Genomic DNA, 16,217 nt, shown 5'->3' with positions numbered 1-16,217 from the left:
TGTGTCTGGCTGGTCCCCATGGCAGCCTATCACCAGCTGCAGTACCTAGCCCTGAGTGAAGTTCACGGGGTTCTGCCCACCTGCCCAGACACACAGCGGGAAGATGACTGAACATTACAGAGAGACAAATCCAAGTGTGAAGGATGCCATGATGAAAGAAGAAGTGGAGGCCACATCCAAACTCCACACACAGCCTAGCCTCAGCTGCTGATCCAAAACTCACACTGAGAATAATTTCTAACCTTTGTTTCTTTAAGCATCAATCACCCTGGGCAGAAATGGAGGTGCTCTAGTGCCACATGATTAGGCTTGCTCCATTGCCTGAGACACTCTATGCACATGAGTGGAATCACATGATCCCAAAACAACAAGGGAAGCTGGGAAATGTAGTCTTTAGTTGGATGACCCTATTTCAAACTGGGGCACCCCTTTTGATTCAAGCAAGGAATTGCATATAGAAAGACAAAGAGAAGAGTTTTTTAAAAGTTATTTAATCATATTTAAATTAGTATTTACATAACTGTCAGCACGCTGTGTTATATTTTATACACATGCCCATGTGGTTGTGGCCGAGGGCTGAATGCCCTATGTATAGTGCTCTGTATGTAGTTGCTCTGGAGTTGAGTGTGGAGATGTCATACCCATCATCCCAGCACTGAGAAACGTGAGACAGAAGGATTGTATGTCCAAAGCTATCCTGGACCACATCAAGAGGCCCTGTATCAAAAAAAAATTTTTTTTCTAGAGTGCTTATATTATCTAATAAAAACTGCTCTGTTGACACTGTATTGCTTGTGTCTTTATCAGGGAAAAAAAAAAAAAAAAGGTCACAGATGTCAGCACATGCTGGTCCCCACACCACCAAGGTTGGTTGATTTGCCTGGATGGGAGAGTCCCAAGCATATGGAGGGCTAATTGTTCTTCTACTATTGCTAATACTTAGGTGTGACCACCCCTTCTGGTATTTGGTATCAATCAGGCTTCAGTTGAAAAGACTTGATAAAATCAAAGAAGCTACTAGGGAGAGTTTTTTTTTTAAGCTATCTAAAAGATGTGGGAGGAGTGCTATTTCAGGTTCTTGGGGCTGGGGTGTCGTTGGGTCTGTGTCCACTTAGGAAAACAACTGAGTATTATGGAGTTGCTGGAGGCAGTAAGGCCTGAAAGGGAAACTAAAAGCTCACAGAGAGGCTAGTATCCTGCCCTGGGGTTGGAGGGAAGCCCAAAGGTCACTTCTGTGGTTAGACCAGGGGAGAAGGCTGTAAGTCTGTTTACTTCACACAGCTTCTACTTATGGACAGTGCAGTGAAAGACGTGGTCAGGGACTGGGGGAGATGCTTAAGAGGCAAAAGTGTCCGCCGTGCAAGCATAGAGGCCCGAGTTCGGATCTCCAGAGTCCAGATGAGAAGCCAGGCATGGATGTCCATGTCTGCAGCCTCAACACTAGGGCCACAGAGGCAGAGACAGACTGGCCTCTGGAGCTCACCAGCCAGCCAGTGGAGCCAATTAGTGCATTCTAGGCTCAGTGGAGAGACAGATGCTGTGTCAAAGAATAAGGTGGAGAGCCATCAATGGAGACACTCCTTTTTAGATTCAAACCCTGAAAGGAAGAATTTATTGTTGGTTTTGGTTTTCTTTTGGAGGTGGGGTTTCATGTAGCTGGGGTTAGCCTCAATCTCTCTATGTAGCTGAAGGTGACCTTGAATGGTTGACCACTTCTAACCAGTACCACCAGTTTTTTATGTGGTGCTGGGGACTGAACCCAGGCTTCACATAACTTAGGCAAGCACCCTGCCCAGCTATATCCATAGCTCTAGAGGGAGAATTGAATGTTTCTCCCCCACCCCTAACCCCAACTTTCAAATCTCATCTGAAATTTAGTCTAAGTTTAAGCTAGAAGCTGAGAAACCCTCATACATCTGGGTGAGGATGGAGCAACTGTGCCACTGGCAGAGGTTTCTTTGGGTCGAATTTGGGAATTTTTTTTTTTGTAAGCATTTTTGGTGCATTGATTTTTATTCATTAAAAGTGGGCACACACCTTTTTCCCTCCACAGGAACTCCCGGAAGTCATGGAGAGTCGTTATTATTTTATTTTGCATGACCCTCGCTTTACAACAATGCGTGGGCCACTCAGATTTAATTTCCTTAGGGACACCCAGAGCCTGTGGCAATGGAGGATGCTCTTCCAGGGTGGAATGTGAGCTATCGCAAAGGATTCTGGGGGCTTTGGTCTCTCATGCCAGTTCCTCATTCACCACTGAGCATGCACCACATGCCCAATGTGGTGGGAAACAGTTGATTTACTGCGCTGTGTAGACACCCAAGCTATGCTCATTATCTGAGTACCTTAGGCTGTCTGGATCCCCAAAAGGAAGCATTTGCTAAGAGAGGTTGGATTATCTGGCATAATCAATATCTGTATTAGTTACTTTTCTCCTTGCTGTGACTGAATGCCTGACACAAAGCCAAATAAGGGAGGAAGGGGCTTTACCTAGCTTCACAGGGACAATCCACGGTGGCAGGGAAGGCATGGCTGCAGGCAGGAGGGAAGCTGGTCACATTGCACCTGCAGTGGAGCCCAGCATGCTCAGGAAGTATGGTCAGGCTATAAAGCAGGCTTTACCAAACAGTACCACCTGCTGGCAATTGAGTGTTCAAACAAGTGCCCGTGGGGGATATTTCAAAATCACAACGTTAAGAATAGAAATAGGGCACACCACCCTCTAAATGAGGGCAGAGGGGATAAGATACATTATATTAGGCATTTGTTTATAAAAATGTTACTTAAAAAATATAATTGTAACCAGGTGTGGTGGTACACACCTTTAATCCCAGCACTTGGGAGGCAGAAGCAGACAGATCTTTGAGTTTCTGGCCAGCCTGGTCTACAGAGGGAGTCCCAGTGCAGCCAGGGCTACATAGAAAAACAGTGTCTCAAAATGAAACAAAACAAAACAATCAAATAAGCAAACAAACAGACAAAAGGTTATTTGAGTGGATCCAGTGTCCTTCATATTTACCAGCTTTTAAAGATTTGTTGTCATTGAATTCTTCATGTTAAATAAATGTCCACTTTCATGTGTTATTATTCATAATCTTTTTTTCTCCATTTGCTTAAGTCATATTCCTAAGTTGTATAAACCTCAGGTCCTACACATCCAGGCAGTGGTACAGGAAAAGAGACCAGGGAGACATTCTTATGTAGCTTATTCATGGGAGAGTAAAAATGTAAACATTTATTATTTACTTGTGTGTATATGTGTGGGCATGTGCATGCATATGCAGTGCCCTCAGAGGTTAGAAGAGGATGCTGAGTTCCCTGGAGCTGGAGTTATTGGTGGTTGAGACCTGAACCTTGGACCTCTGCAAGAGCAACAAACGCTCTTAACTACAGAGTCTGGACTTTAAAGAAGAACTAAAGAATTATCAGTATCAAGAGATGAAAATCTGTGACCTATTTGCCCAGTCTGGCCTGCTACCGATTGCCATAAGTAATGTTTCACTGGAACATGGCCAGGCTCATTTTTTTGCACATTGTCTGTGGCTGTTTCCTCCTATGAAAAAGGGCAGAGTTGAGTGGACAACAACCCGGACCATTGGCATGTGAGGCTTAGTCCTTTGCCACTTAGTCCCTGCTCTACCAGGGACTCCGAGAGAGGTCAAAAGACAGGCTAACTCCCTGAGCGTGGACAGGTCAGTGTCCTGCCCACTTACCGGAGGCTCTCCCATGGACCACATTCAGGCCAGGAAACATCCCATTAAAATTACTAGTTTCAACTTATCCCTCCTGTCTTGTTCAAGCACTTTTGATGGATCCCTATTACCCACAGAGTTTAATCAGGCTCATCCATTTTACCCATACCCTCACCAGTCCTCTTTCACAGTTCCTCTTTGACCCCAGGGGCCACTGTGGACTTTTATGCCTCACTAAGTGTATAAGAGCTAGGCTTTCTAAGCCCTAAGTGTACAAACTCACCTCTTAGCCAGTGTTTTAGACTCTTGCAGTTGATGCAGTTATAGACTAACAAGGTTACACCTGGGAACATTCTCATGTAGAAAGACTGTTTCCCAGGGTTCTTTGCAGCTACTTGTAACCATGTGACTAATTCTCACCAAGGACATGTAGTAGTTAAATGTAACTTCTTGGTTGTGCCATCTTCCTCCTAATTCCCTGTCTTGAGTGAGAAGCAGTTTTTCTGGGTTATTGTAAATTGAGGATGCCTGAGAAACCAAATGCAAGGGTCCCATGCCTCCCACTAGATGGAATGACTCCCAGAGCCTGGATTCCTTAGGCTTAGACTCTTCCTGGGTAGAAAAGTTGTACTTTATTTAAGCCCCATTTGCTTTGGTCATTGCTGTGGTGGCTCTGCCTCTTTCTTGGCCAATCATTGTCTCTTCTCCTTGCTTGCATCTTCTGAGGTAGATTTAGAAAAGGCTAGAGGAATGTTCTGTGAGCTGGGAGACCTTTGATTATAGGAATAGATAGCCCAGCACCCCCCAGTTTGGTACACTTTAAGGACCACGTCTCCACACTCGGAGCCCAGATCTTTTAGAACACAACGTTTTTATCCAGTTGTCACCCCTCCAGCCAGCACTATATTTCAGGCAAAATAAACAGGGTTAGTTATTGCCATGGTAACTTCACACTTTGTAGGAAGGAAGTTGGAACTTAGACAAGGGACAGGTTTCCCCCGAGGGGAAAGAAGCAGGCAGCTTGGACCCTTCTACGAGCAGACTGGGTTGGCGCCCTCTCAACTTGGATTAACTAGTGTCAGGCTTCAAGACTAATGGAGATTTGCCTTGCCGACTCCTGGCTCCCTGTTGGCACTTGTGGGACCTTCCTTCACCACTGCAGTCACTGAAGCGTAAGAGTAAGTGGGGTTGGGTGCGAAGGCTGCACCACAAAAATCTGGGGGTTGCCCTGCCTAGCCTGTGCCAGCAAGGAACGATCAATGCTGCCTTAAACCTTTTCCCTTCTCCTTCCCCAGTCCCCATTTGCAGGGAAGGAACAGCTGCCTTATAAAAATAATTGAATCTACAGTGTACATTGACTGAGATTCAACTTCTAAATTTTGCTCACAGCTTGGCAGACTAAGCCAAGCACAGGATCTCCCCTGCCCGTACTCAGTTTCCTTAGCAGAAGTTAAAACGGAATTATCCCTGAAAGGAGACAGAGAGAACCCATCAGAACTGACTTTCACAGCCATTCTTCCCCAGGTAGGTGAACTTGGTGTTCTTGCTCAAGCCTTAGGGATTCAGAAACCATCTTGGCTGCTGTGTTCTCTAATTTGGTGTCCTGAAATATCATACTGTACCCTATAAATATGTGCACTTGTTTCCTGTTGATTAAAAAAATATAAAAAGCCTGACTTGATTTAGGCTCTTAAGTTGGCCAGCATACTTTGGCCTATAAGGCTTGTTGAGTGAAAATTAGTCCACTTAGGGCCTCAAAAGAAAATGGTGTGGTATACATTAGGTAATTCAAGGAGAGTATAATAATAATAATAATAATAATAATAATAATAATAATAATAATAATAATAATAATAACAACAACAACAACAACAACAATAAAGAATTTAATATTTTAAAAGTATGAGTAGGAAATTTGGATACTCTGTTGGAGAATGTTATGTGTAATAGAAAAAAGGTGTGTGTGTAGTATGCATAAATGCGTGTGTGTGTGTGTGTGTGTGTGTGTGTGTGTATGCATGTGAGTGTGCACTCTGGTTATAAACACATGAGAGACTGTGGCTGTCCCTGGAACATCCACAACGGGAGAACTTGCTCAGAGGTTGCTCCTTGAGATGGGTCATCATCAGTCTCTCTAGATGAGTCCACACTGCTTCCCAAAGCAGATCTCATCCATTTATCCAGGAAGGTTGGTGATGCCTAAGTAAGCAGCTTCTGGATGCCCAGTGCATGTGGTGGAAACACTTGCAGGCACGCTCACTGTAGCAAAGGCCAGAAATCAGCCCAAAGGCTTCTTCTCAGCAGAACGAGTAGTTAAACAGTGCCACGTCCATACGTCAGGGCTTCCATCAACAGGAGAACACAGGTGAATTGTAGCCACACTCTTCAGAATGGGAAGCCATCCAAGATGGAATGTTGAGGCCAAACACACGCGTACTGACTGCTTGCTTATTTGTAAAATGCAAAAAGGCACACAGAGGTGATACGCTGTCTAGAGACATGGAGGCGGGGGGGGGGGGGGGGGAGGCAATCATGTAAATGAGAATAAGAAAGTGATGACCACAAAACCTATGGAGCTCAGTCATACGGAAGAATCCGGCTAGCTACATAAAGCCCTGGGTTCCCATATGCCAACCCCCCCCAAATCAAGATAGGAGTTGCTTCTCAGGAAGATGGTTTTACAGGGGAGGGGCTCAGGGGGAGGGCTTATGAAACGCTTTCAAAATAAGAGCCGGAAAAGCAATCCTGACACTCAGAGAAGTGACGTCACTTGACGTAAGTTGATGCTAATAGGTGGCAGATCTTAATCCAGAAGATTGAATCTCTGCCCAATGCCTCTTTCATTGGTTGGGTTGCAGAAATGCAGAGGGGCAAAGAGATTTCCAGAGGAAAAGGGCCTGTAAGTTGATGGGTTGTTTTCCTGAGCACTAAATGTTTGAGTGACTCTAGCAGGCTGGGCACTGTCCAAGGTGCTAGAAATTTAGATGTAAACAAAACAGACTGGAAATCTGTCCCTGTATATGTGACAGTCTGTGTTTGATGAAGACCAAAATAATTACATAAATATGATCAATGATTTTTCTCTTTCTCCATAAGTCTTTTTAAAGTTGTGTGTGCGCGTGCGCGCATGTAAGTGTTGTGCTGACAGACACCAGAAGAGGGCATTGTCTTCTCCAGACCTGGAGATACTGACAGTTGTGAGCTACCTAACACGGGTGCTGTAATCTGAACTTAGATCCTCTGCAAGAGTGACAAGCACTCTTAACCAATGAGCTATCCCTCTAGACTTTTGGATAAAGTTTTAAAAATAGCATGCATCTCAGTAGCACTTGACAGGGCTATAACATAGGCAGAAAGAAGCCTCTGGACATGCCTGTGGGGTGTGACTTTGGTTCTGTTAATGGAACTGTGAAGAGAGATAGGAAATGCCTCCTTTCCTTGCTCTACCTATTGCTCAGAACCTGTCCCTATTGAGACCTGGTAACAAGACCAGACATAGCACATATACAAAGGGCAGCCTTTGTTGGACTCTCTTATTTAATGTGCTCTCTCCTCCCTGAACTGCTGGGTCCCATCAGAGGTATGCAGCCATCCAGAAAGAAGCCCACATGAGCCTTTACCCAGTGACCTTGGATACCATGGATTAGGGGAGCTGGAGACATGGAAGGAGTTATGAAGAAGGAGAAGGGTGCATGCTGCATGTTGGCACCTTGCCCTGAACACCAAATGGATTGACAGAAGGACCTTCCAGGAACATGTGCCAGAACCCACAAATGAAAGTCATGACCAGGATGGGCCTCGCCGTGCTGGATGTATTGTCCAACATTATCCCTACAAGCACCTCTGTGAGAACACTGCCATTGTTGCCTTTCGGCAGGAGAAAGGCGAAAGCCAAGGGAGGGGAGATGCCTCTGGGTTGAGAACATAGCAACGCTTTTGCAGAAGACCCAGTTTGGTTCTCAGCACTCATATCAGCTGTCTCATAGCTGCCTGTAATGCCTCCCCGCCCCCACTCCTGGGGGATCTGATGACTCCTGCACTCTTCAGGCCTCTCTCTCACACACACACACACAGAGAGAGAGAGAGAGAGAGAGAGAGAGAGAGAGAGAGAGAGAGAGAGAGAGAGAGAGAGAGAGAGAGAGAGTTGGAATGGAAGTGGGACTTTTTGTGTATGCAAAAACCTCTTATTTGTGGTCAACATTGGTTACAGTTTTTTCAGTTTAAGTCTTGAGTGAAAAGTTTTATTTCTCAACTTTTTTCTTTTTTGTTTTTGTTTTTGTTTTTTTCTTTCAAGACAGAGTTTCTCTGTGTAGCCTTGGCTGTCCTGGACTCTCTTTGTAGACTAGGCTGGCCTTGAACTCACAGAAATCCGCCTGCCTCTGCCTCCTCAAGTGCTGGGATTACTGGTGTGTGTGCCACTGTGTCCAACTTCTCAACTTTTTTTTGAGTTACATGTGTGTGTGTGTGTGTGTGTGTGTGTGTTTGTGTGTGTGTGTGTGTGTGTCTACATATGTGGTGCTAGTCTTTGGACTCAGGATCTCACACATGCCAGGGAAGTGCTCCAAATGTACTTTAAATTCAATTCATTTGAAACTGAAATATTAAAAAATTTTTAAAAGGGCCTGGAAGATAGTTAGAGTGCTCACCTAGCATTGCCCAGAGCCCTGGGGTTTGATCTCCAGCATAGATTCATCCAGTCATAGTGGCACATGCCTCTCATCCCAGCATTTGGTGGGGGCAGGAGAACAAAGTTGTCAGGGCCTCCTCAGCTACATAACGAGTGGGAGGCTAGCCTGGGCTACATGAGGTTTTATCTTTAAGGAAAAAAAAAAAGAAATCTCCTCTCCCCAAATCTGCATGGCATACATGTAAGACGCATGTACATGCCATGTGATGCTTCAATCAGGCACACTGTGTGCTAGACAAATTCTCCTTTATCGTTCACATCCTTCAGCCTTTCCCTACCTTGTTCGGTACCCAGGAAAGAATGTGGTGAATTCCTTTGCCCTCCGCTTCCTGACAAGGCTTGGACAATGAGGGGCCTCAGCACCCCAAGTGCCCAAGCCTAGAGTGATAATGATACCTTCGCATTACTGGCCCCCAGGTACCTCTATGTCCCTCCTTGGTTTCCTTAAGCCCCGCCCCCACCTTTATAAGCAATTCCTTCATTTAAATATTCAAATGACCCAGCTTAAATGTGACATACTTTCCTGCTGGGACCCTAAGAAAACACTGGTAATGTTTTCTTCCCAAGCAGGCATCTTCAGCTTGATCCTGCTGCAGTGACCAGCTGCCTCCTGGTCCAGGCTGCTCTCTGTAAATGAAGATATACAGTTTCCCCTAATTGTTCACTAATGAAAAAAAAAATATTGCAGTGAAGATGTTTGTACTTTTGCACACGTACATGCAAGTCTCTGCACAGTATGGTGGCTTGAAAAATCTTTTCTGGGTCAAAGGGTTCACAAGACTCAAATATCCATTGGTAAATGTGCCTGCGGGAAAGGACGCCACAGACTTTCGTTTTTTTTATTGAGTGCTTCCTTTGAAACTCGGTTTTCAGAGATTAGCCAGGGACCACAGAGGAGGACTGACCCCGAGGATGGTGGGAAAGAGAGTCCAGGGGCTCCAGATGCCAGCGAGGTGGCCCCAGCCTGGCGGGCTCTCATCCCTGGAGGCCGTGCCTTCTTGCTCAACGCAGACAGCAGCACTGAGCTGGGGAGAGAGGTTGAAAGTATAGAGATAAATGCTAACCTCCAATGTAAACACTCCTCAGGGCTGGACGCTCTCTGAATGCGTCATAATCCCTGACCCTGGGAGGGGATGAGATAGCTGAGGGGGCCAGGGCTGGAGCTGGCCAGAGGAAAGGGAGATTGGCTGAAGAGGGGAAGACACAGGGGGGCAGGAAAAGCCATCCTTCATAAGCTTGACAGCCATGGGAGCCAATGCAGGGATTCACTGGACGGAGGACTAAAGGTTGAAGGCAGGCCTGCTGTGTCATGTCGAGGCACACGGGCCGAGGGACCCCTCCTCACAGGTCACAGGAAAGCCCAACTGTCTGAGGCAGTGCATAAGCCAGAAGCTGGCTGACTGATAATGCTTTCTTTGAGGCATTGTCTCACATATTCCAGGCTGGGCTGGAACTCACCATATGCCCTAGGATAACCTTGAACTCTGGATCGCCCTGCTACCATCTCCAGAGTGCCAGGGTTATAGTCAAATACCACTACCTCAGTTTGTGCAGTGCTAGGCATTGAACCCAGGGCTCTTTCATGCTAGGCAGGCTCTCTCCTGACTGAGCCACACCCCTTCCATTGGCGGTTTGATCCTGTGACCTTGACCCTGACTATAGCAAGTCCACTTCCCTAGATGCACCTCGGCTCTTCATTTCTGTGCATCTTGATGGACAAAAACGGGACCACATCTCTAAGAGTGAAAAGGGAAGAGGAAGTTGCAGACAGGCAACAGCTCAAGCAGGCCCAGGACTCAAAGCTGGGTGTATTCCTCTTCATCCTGGGTGACCTTGAGTAAACCAATTATCCCCTGTGGGCTCCCATCCTGATAGGAGTATAAATATGCCTTCAGCCTCACAAGAGAGTGAAATAAGGCTAGGTAGGCATGTATACTGCCAGGCTCAGCATCTATATGGAATATATTCCCAGAAAGCCCTGTGAGCTGTGTCTCCCCTAGATATGATGGGGGGCGGGGTGTTTGTGGACCAGCCTTCCCCGGGGTGCTGTGATGCTTGCTTGCCAGGCTCTTCTGCAAGGCTACCCTGCCACTTCTCCAACAAGAGGTGGCATCTGACTGTTTCTTCTCTTGAACCTGGGCTGGCTCGGGGAACCTACATAGAATCAGTGCAGCAAGCTTTCCAAAGCCTCTGCCTACCAGCTCACCCTCTCAACATACCCTCTCGGAGCCCGGCTTCGAGGCAAGGACAGCACCAGATGATAACGCTGACGGGTGTAGGATGGCTCCAGGCCGATCTCTCCCCCCACCCCTTCTTCCTGAGGTTCAAATCTGGTGGCTTCTCGGTTGAAGCTCTGAATATTGTAATCCCACGCCAGCCATTCTCACTGGTATAGCTGAATTCTGGGCTGTATCTCAGAGGCCCGCATGGTGAAGGCTTGGTGGCGGACCTGCGGTGTTTGTGGGAGATGGTGGAGGCTTTAGGCGCAGGGCCTTATAGGAGGAGGCTAGGTCATTGTGCGCATGCTCCTCTGGGGCTTTTGGGACCCTGAACTCTTCTGTCTGATGAACAAGGTACTTCTGCTGCCTGTTCTGGCCATGATGTTTCCTGTCACCGCAAGGCCCGAGCAACAGCACCCAGTGACACTGTGGCCAAGAAAAGCCTTTTCTCTGTATAAGGTGTTCTTCTTGGGTCCTTTGTCCCAGTGATGAGAAACTGACTGGCACGCCCTCAGTGACTTGACCCGGAGAGTCTGTGAGCTAAGTAGAGTGACGGTGGACAGTGTTTATTTGGGGACAGCGTGGCACCCAGGAAGGGGGAGCCGGGGTATGAGCGAATGTGGTTCTATTTACTTAACACAGCTTGGTCCAGCACCTCTTACTCCATTGCTGCCGTGGTGGATTCCAGAAGCATAGATGGCCCTCATGCCTGCCCCAAAGGGCACTGGGGTCTCAGGGCTTCCCACTTTTGTTGGTCACATGCCAGGGGTTCTGATGAGGAATGGGATGGCATAAACTTTCCCAGGGGGAAGGAGGAATGATGGCACCTCATGCTCTCCCTCATCCACCATCTACAATATTCTCCTCTCCTCAGCCATGTCAGAGCACGCTCCTCAATCACGTTTCTAATACAACATAGTTGCTGACAGCAAGAGACATCATAAATACAAGTAACAAAGCTGGCCGAGCCACACCACCTTAGACCAAAACCCAAACAGATCCTAGGGAGCTGCACTGTCCCCGAGTCAATATGGTGTAAGCTGTGTAGCCAAAGCTAGCTTCAAACTTAGGACTATTCTGCCTCAGTCTCCCAAAGGCTGAGAGTACATGCAGATACCAGCATGCCCAGCTTAATGCTCCCCCAAAAGGTCTGTGTGGTAAAGCCAGAGACCCCAGCATGGCTTTGTTGGGAAATGGTGGAACCTTTATGAGGTGGATCCTGGTGAGACGTCCCCAGGAAGTTGGGGGTAGTTGGTTTTATTTGTGAGATGGTGTCTCCCTGTGTAGACCAAGCTGATATTGAACTCTCAGAGATCCACTCACTACTGCCTCCCGGGTGCTTGGATCAAAGAAGAGTGGCACCTTGAGGGCTAGGGGTGCCCAAGCACTTCCTTTCTTTTGTTTCAGTGGTGAGGAGGAGGCAGGTCCACTAGGCATGACACAGTGCTTCACCACAGGCTCCCAAGTGGCCCTGGACCCTTGGACACTGTGAGCCAGAATGAACACTGTGACCTTTTAAGGTGTTTTATGTATTTGCTACAGTGATGGGATGCTAACCCCCTCCGTTCAACTCTCCTCTCCCCGTCTCAGCTGTGCGTCTGGTGCCCCGCCAGCATGTCAGATGCTTCTCTGCACTTCAGTTTAACCATCCAAGGAAATGGGTCCCTCCTCTTCTTCCCAGCCCTGCTCGCAGAGGTTGTCACCGGGGCAGAGCATGCCAGGTGGGAAACTCTGGGGGAATTCCCCATAGAAAAATGACAGAAAACCTCAGACTGTCCGAAGCTCCAAAGACAATTGACTGGCTGCATGCAATGCATTTCTGTGTAGATGAAAATGTGTGTGTGTGTGTGTGTGTGTGTGTGTGAGAGAGAGAGAGAGAGAGAGAGAGAGAGAGAGAGAGAGAGAGAGAGAGAAGGGGGGAGAGGGGCTGGGGAGGGAATGAGAGGCAGAGGGAGGGAGATCAGGTGTCTTCCTTGATCACACAGGTTCTGAGCTGGAACTCTCACTGATCCTGGAGTGCATCCATCAGCTAGACTGGCTGGCTAGTGGGCTTCATGCACTTTCCTGTTTACAGTCCCTCGGTCCCAGGTTCACATGTTGCCATTGCAGCAGTTTTCTCCTTTATTCAGTCTTTCCTTCATTTGTTTTGCTTGTTCCTGCCTTCGTTTCTTTCTCTCTGGACATGAGTGTTGGTAATGGAAACTCATTTCTCCGTACTTACACAGCACGCAAGTTACCAACTCGAGCTATCTCACAGCCATCAAGTCCTCTTCAATCACTAGGGTCCTTTGGGATTGAACACAATCTGGAATTTCTTTCTCTGAAGTGGCCAGCTGGCATTTGTGGGCATGTCATACAATCTTATGCTATCATCTTAATTTCCAGGCTCAAGTTGGGTATGCAAGGACCAAGAAGGCTTTGAGAGACTCCGTCTTACTTGAGGAAAATGGGTATTACACTGGAGTCAAGTAGTCATCATTAAATTAAATGGTTGTTTGATCTTTGTCTATGATATTTTACACTTGATCTTAGCCAAAAGGCCAAGAAGCAATGTTTGTAATATTTCAATTCGTTGCCTCACTGCCATCCCCCTCCACCACCCCGGCTTATATTTTTATGTGTATGAGTAATTTTGCCTGCATATATTTCTATGCACCACTTGCATGCCTGGTGCCTGTGGAAGCCAGAAGAGGGCATTGGATCCCCCCGGAACTGGAGTTATAAAGAGTTGTGTGCTGGGAATAGAACCTGGGTCCTCAGAAAAGTAGCCAGTGCTCTTAACCACTGAGCCATCTCTCCAGCCATCATTACACTCTGCTTGTTTTTAGTGGTACTTCTGAGAGCAGCAACTGGGAAGCACTGTTTTGTGGCTTAGTTCTTCTACATTCGAGTCTCCTATCCCCTAATGCTGATTGATCGTGACATTTTCTGTGGGCTTGGCCCGCTCCACAGCTAGCAGCAAACATCCCACAAGCCTTTCACCTGTGACAGCCCTGCTGAGAAGTGAGATCAAGGGGAGCAAGGACACCTGCCCCCCCCAAGTCCTGCAATCTCCAGGGTTCTATCATCCTACTGCCTACTGGCTGGTCTTCTTGTGGTCATGGCTGGTGAGCCTGGGAAGGAAGTGAATGGGGTAAACCATTCACCCCCATGGCTGCCTTCTGAGACCAGCCAGCTCGCTGGGCCATTAACCAGGCAAGCCACAGCAGCAATAAAATTAATTTCCTTTCCTAATATATACAAGACTTTCTTCAGGAGACTTATGGAGCAATTTGATCAAAGTGTGTAACTGCTATTCTTGTGCTATCACTTTCAGCCCCTTAATGCCCTCCTGTCAAAACAAAAGCCTGAAGAAAGGCTTTGAGTGGAGTCACGTGGGCATAATGGGTTTCTGAAAGAGCGTCCTAAGCACTTGCTAACATATACAGAGCCAACTATTAGATGGCGGGTGCATTGTCCTTATATTTTAATGTAAACATTACTTATATTAGCAAGGCGCTCATCCCTCTGCAGACACAGAGGGGCAGGGTGGGTGGGGGAGGGGGTGGCATCAGGGGAACCCTCAACCAGGGAGAAGTCTGTTAAGCAGAGACATGGAGGGGAGGAGGGAGGCACAGGAGACCCGTCTGGCTATTTCTAATGACTCGGATGCCTGGCTCCTGGGTTGCACTTTGAACTTGGTTTCCACCCCACCCCACCCCCCCTGCGGGAGTTTCCCACCTTGCCTGCTCTGCCCTGGTGACAACCTCTGTGATCAGAATTGGGAAGAAGAGGAAGGACCCATTTCCTTGGATGGGTAAACCGAAGTGAAGGGGAGGACTCGACGTCCTGGCAGGGACCAGGCACACAGTTGAGATGTGGAAGGGGGAGCTGAAGGAAGGGGTTCCCTATATCTGATTCAAAGCTGCATGTGGGGGGGGGCTTGTCTGTAGTCCCAGCATGCAAGAGGCTGAGCAGGAGGATGGAAAATTCAAGTTTAGCCCCTTGGCTACACAGAAAACCTGCCATAAACAAACAAGCAAACAAAAACAAATGCCTGGATTCGAGTCAAGAGAAACTCAAATTATTGCCACCTTGAAACCAGACCGGACAGTGACAAGGGTCTTCAGAACTTTCTGAGAGTGACTACCTAAGAGAAAGGTAGGGAAAACTTAGCATGACGAAGGAGACATCACTTTTGACATTGGTTCCCAGGATGGACAGGGTGAGGTCAGGCAGGGGGAGTTAGAGAGTTTCCAGCCTTCATTCAGAGGGACAGCCAGAGTCATCCTTAGGTCTCCTGCCACCAATCTGTGTGCTTCCACTGCAGCCAGGTGTGTGCTGTTCTGGGCACCAGCTGGCAGGAGTTAGAAAATGACTGAGCCTGAGAACTCTGCCTGTGTTTTCTACACATCCCCCAACCCACTGAACCCCCCACCCTCACTGCACCCCCACACCCCTACTGCAACCCCACACCCCACTGCACCCTCTATCCCCACTGCAGCCCCACACTGCACCCCCCACACTGCACCCCCCACACTGCACCTCCCACCCTCACTGCACCCCCCACCCCTACTGCAACCCCCCACCCCCACTGCACCTCCCACCCCCACTGCACCCCCCACCCCCACTGCCCCGTACCTTGCCCTGACGTCTGTCTCCTGGGAGGGACTGTATTTTAGCTGAGCTACTGCAGATAAGAGGCTGGCTGGGTACTTGAAGCCTGGATAAGAATAGACTGACAGCTGGCGATTCATCTCTGCTCTTCCCAGCTAGCTGATAGAACATGGGTCAGACCTACCCCCCACCTCAAGAGTCCCCACATAGCTGGGAGGTGCCACAGCCCCCTAGCCGGCATGCTTACCAAGTATGTACATGGGTTCCCATGCCAAGTGGTCCCTTACATCAACTAGTTTAATTCTGTATCCTCACCCAAGATAAAATCTGCATGTGTAGGCAGAGGTAGGGCCTGGGTGAGAGGCAAGGTGGAGCAGTGGTTAGGAGCCCCAGGCATGTGGGGCCTTACAAAGTCATCTGAAGTGTCAGCTTTCCATCCATGTGACGAAATATCCAAGGGAAATAGCTGAAAGGGGAAAACGTTGCTTTACCTCTGGATTCCAGACGGGTTGGTCCCTGACTGCTAAGACCTGTTGCTTTTGGGTTGTGTTGAGGTAGAATATCATGGCTGAAGCATGTGGGGGAAGAAACTGCTAGAGAGAGAGAGAGAGAGAGAGAGAGAGAGAGAGAGAGAGAGAGAGAGAGAGAGAAACAGAGACAGAGAGAGAGACAGAGACACACACACACACACACACACAGAGAGAGAGAGAGAGAGAGAGAGAGAGAGAAACAGAGAAACAGAGACAGAGAGACAGAGAGAGAGACAGACACACACACACACACACACACACACAGAGAGAGAGAGAGAGAGAGAGAGAGAGAGAGAGAGAGAGGGAGGGAGGGAGGGAGAGGGAGGGTCCCTCTCAAGGACATGTCCCCAGTGTACTGACTTCCTTCCACTGGGCCCCATTTTCTTAAGGTTCCACTGCCTTTCAATAGAGCCATAGGCTAGGGACCAGGCCTTTAACTCACAACCTCCAGGGGACAATTCAGACTCACTCCAAGCTGTGGGTGGTGATATAA

The 16,217-nt window shown here is 48.0% G+C and overlaps 1 pseudogene; it reads right to left on the bottom strand.

Annotated features, from left to right (window-relative positions):
• Positions 1-12,990: 12,990 nt before the first annotated feature.
• On the bottom strand, positions 12,991-13,150 carry LOC127204097 (uncharacterized; annotated as a pseudogene).
• Between the last annotated feature and the right edge of the window lie 3,067 nt (positions 13,151-16,217).

The sequence above is a fragment of the Acomys russatus genome, chromosome 19 (genome assembly GCF_903995435.1).
Source record: "Acomys russatus chromosome 19, mAcoRus1.1, whole genome shotgun sequence".
Taxonomy (NCBI): domain Eukaryota; kingdom Metazoa; phylum Chordata; class Mammalia; order Rodentia; family Muridae; genus Acomys; species Acomys russatus.
This window is presented reverse-complemented; position numbering and strand designations above follow the sequence as displayed.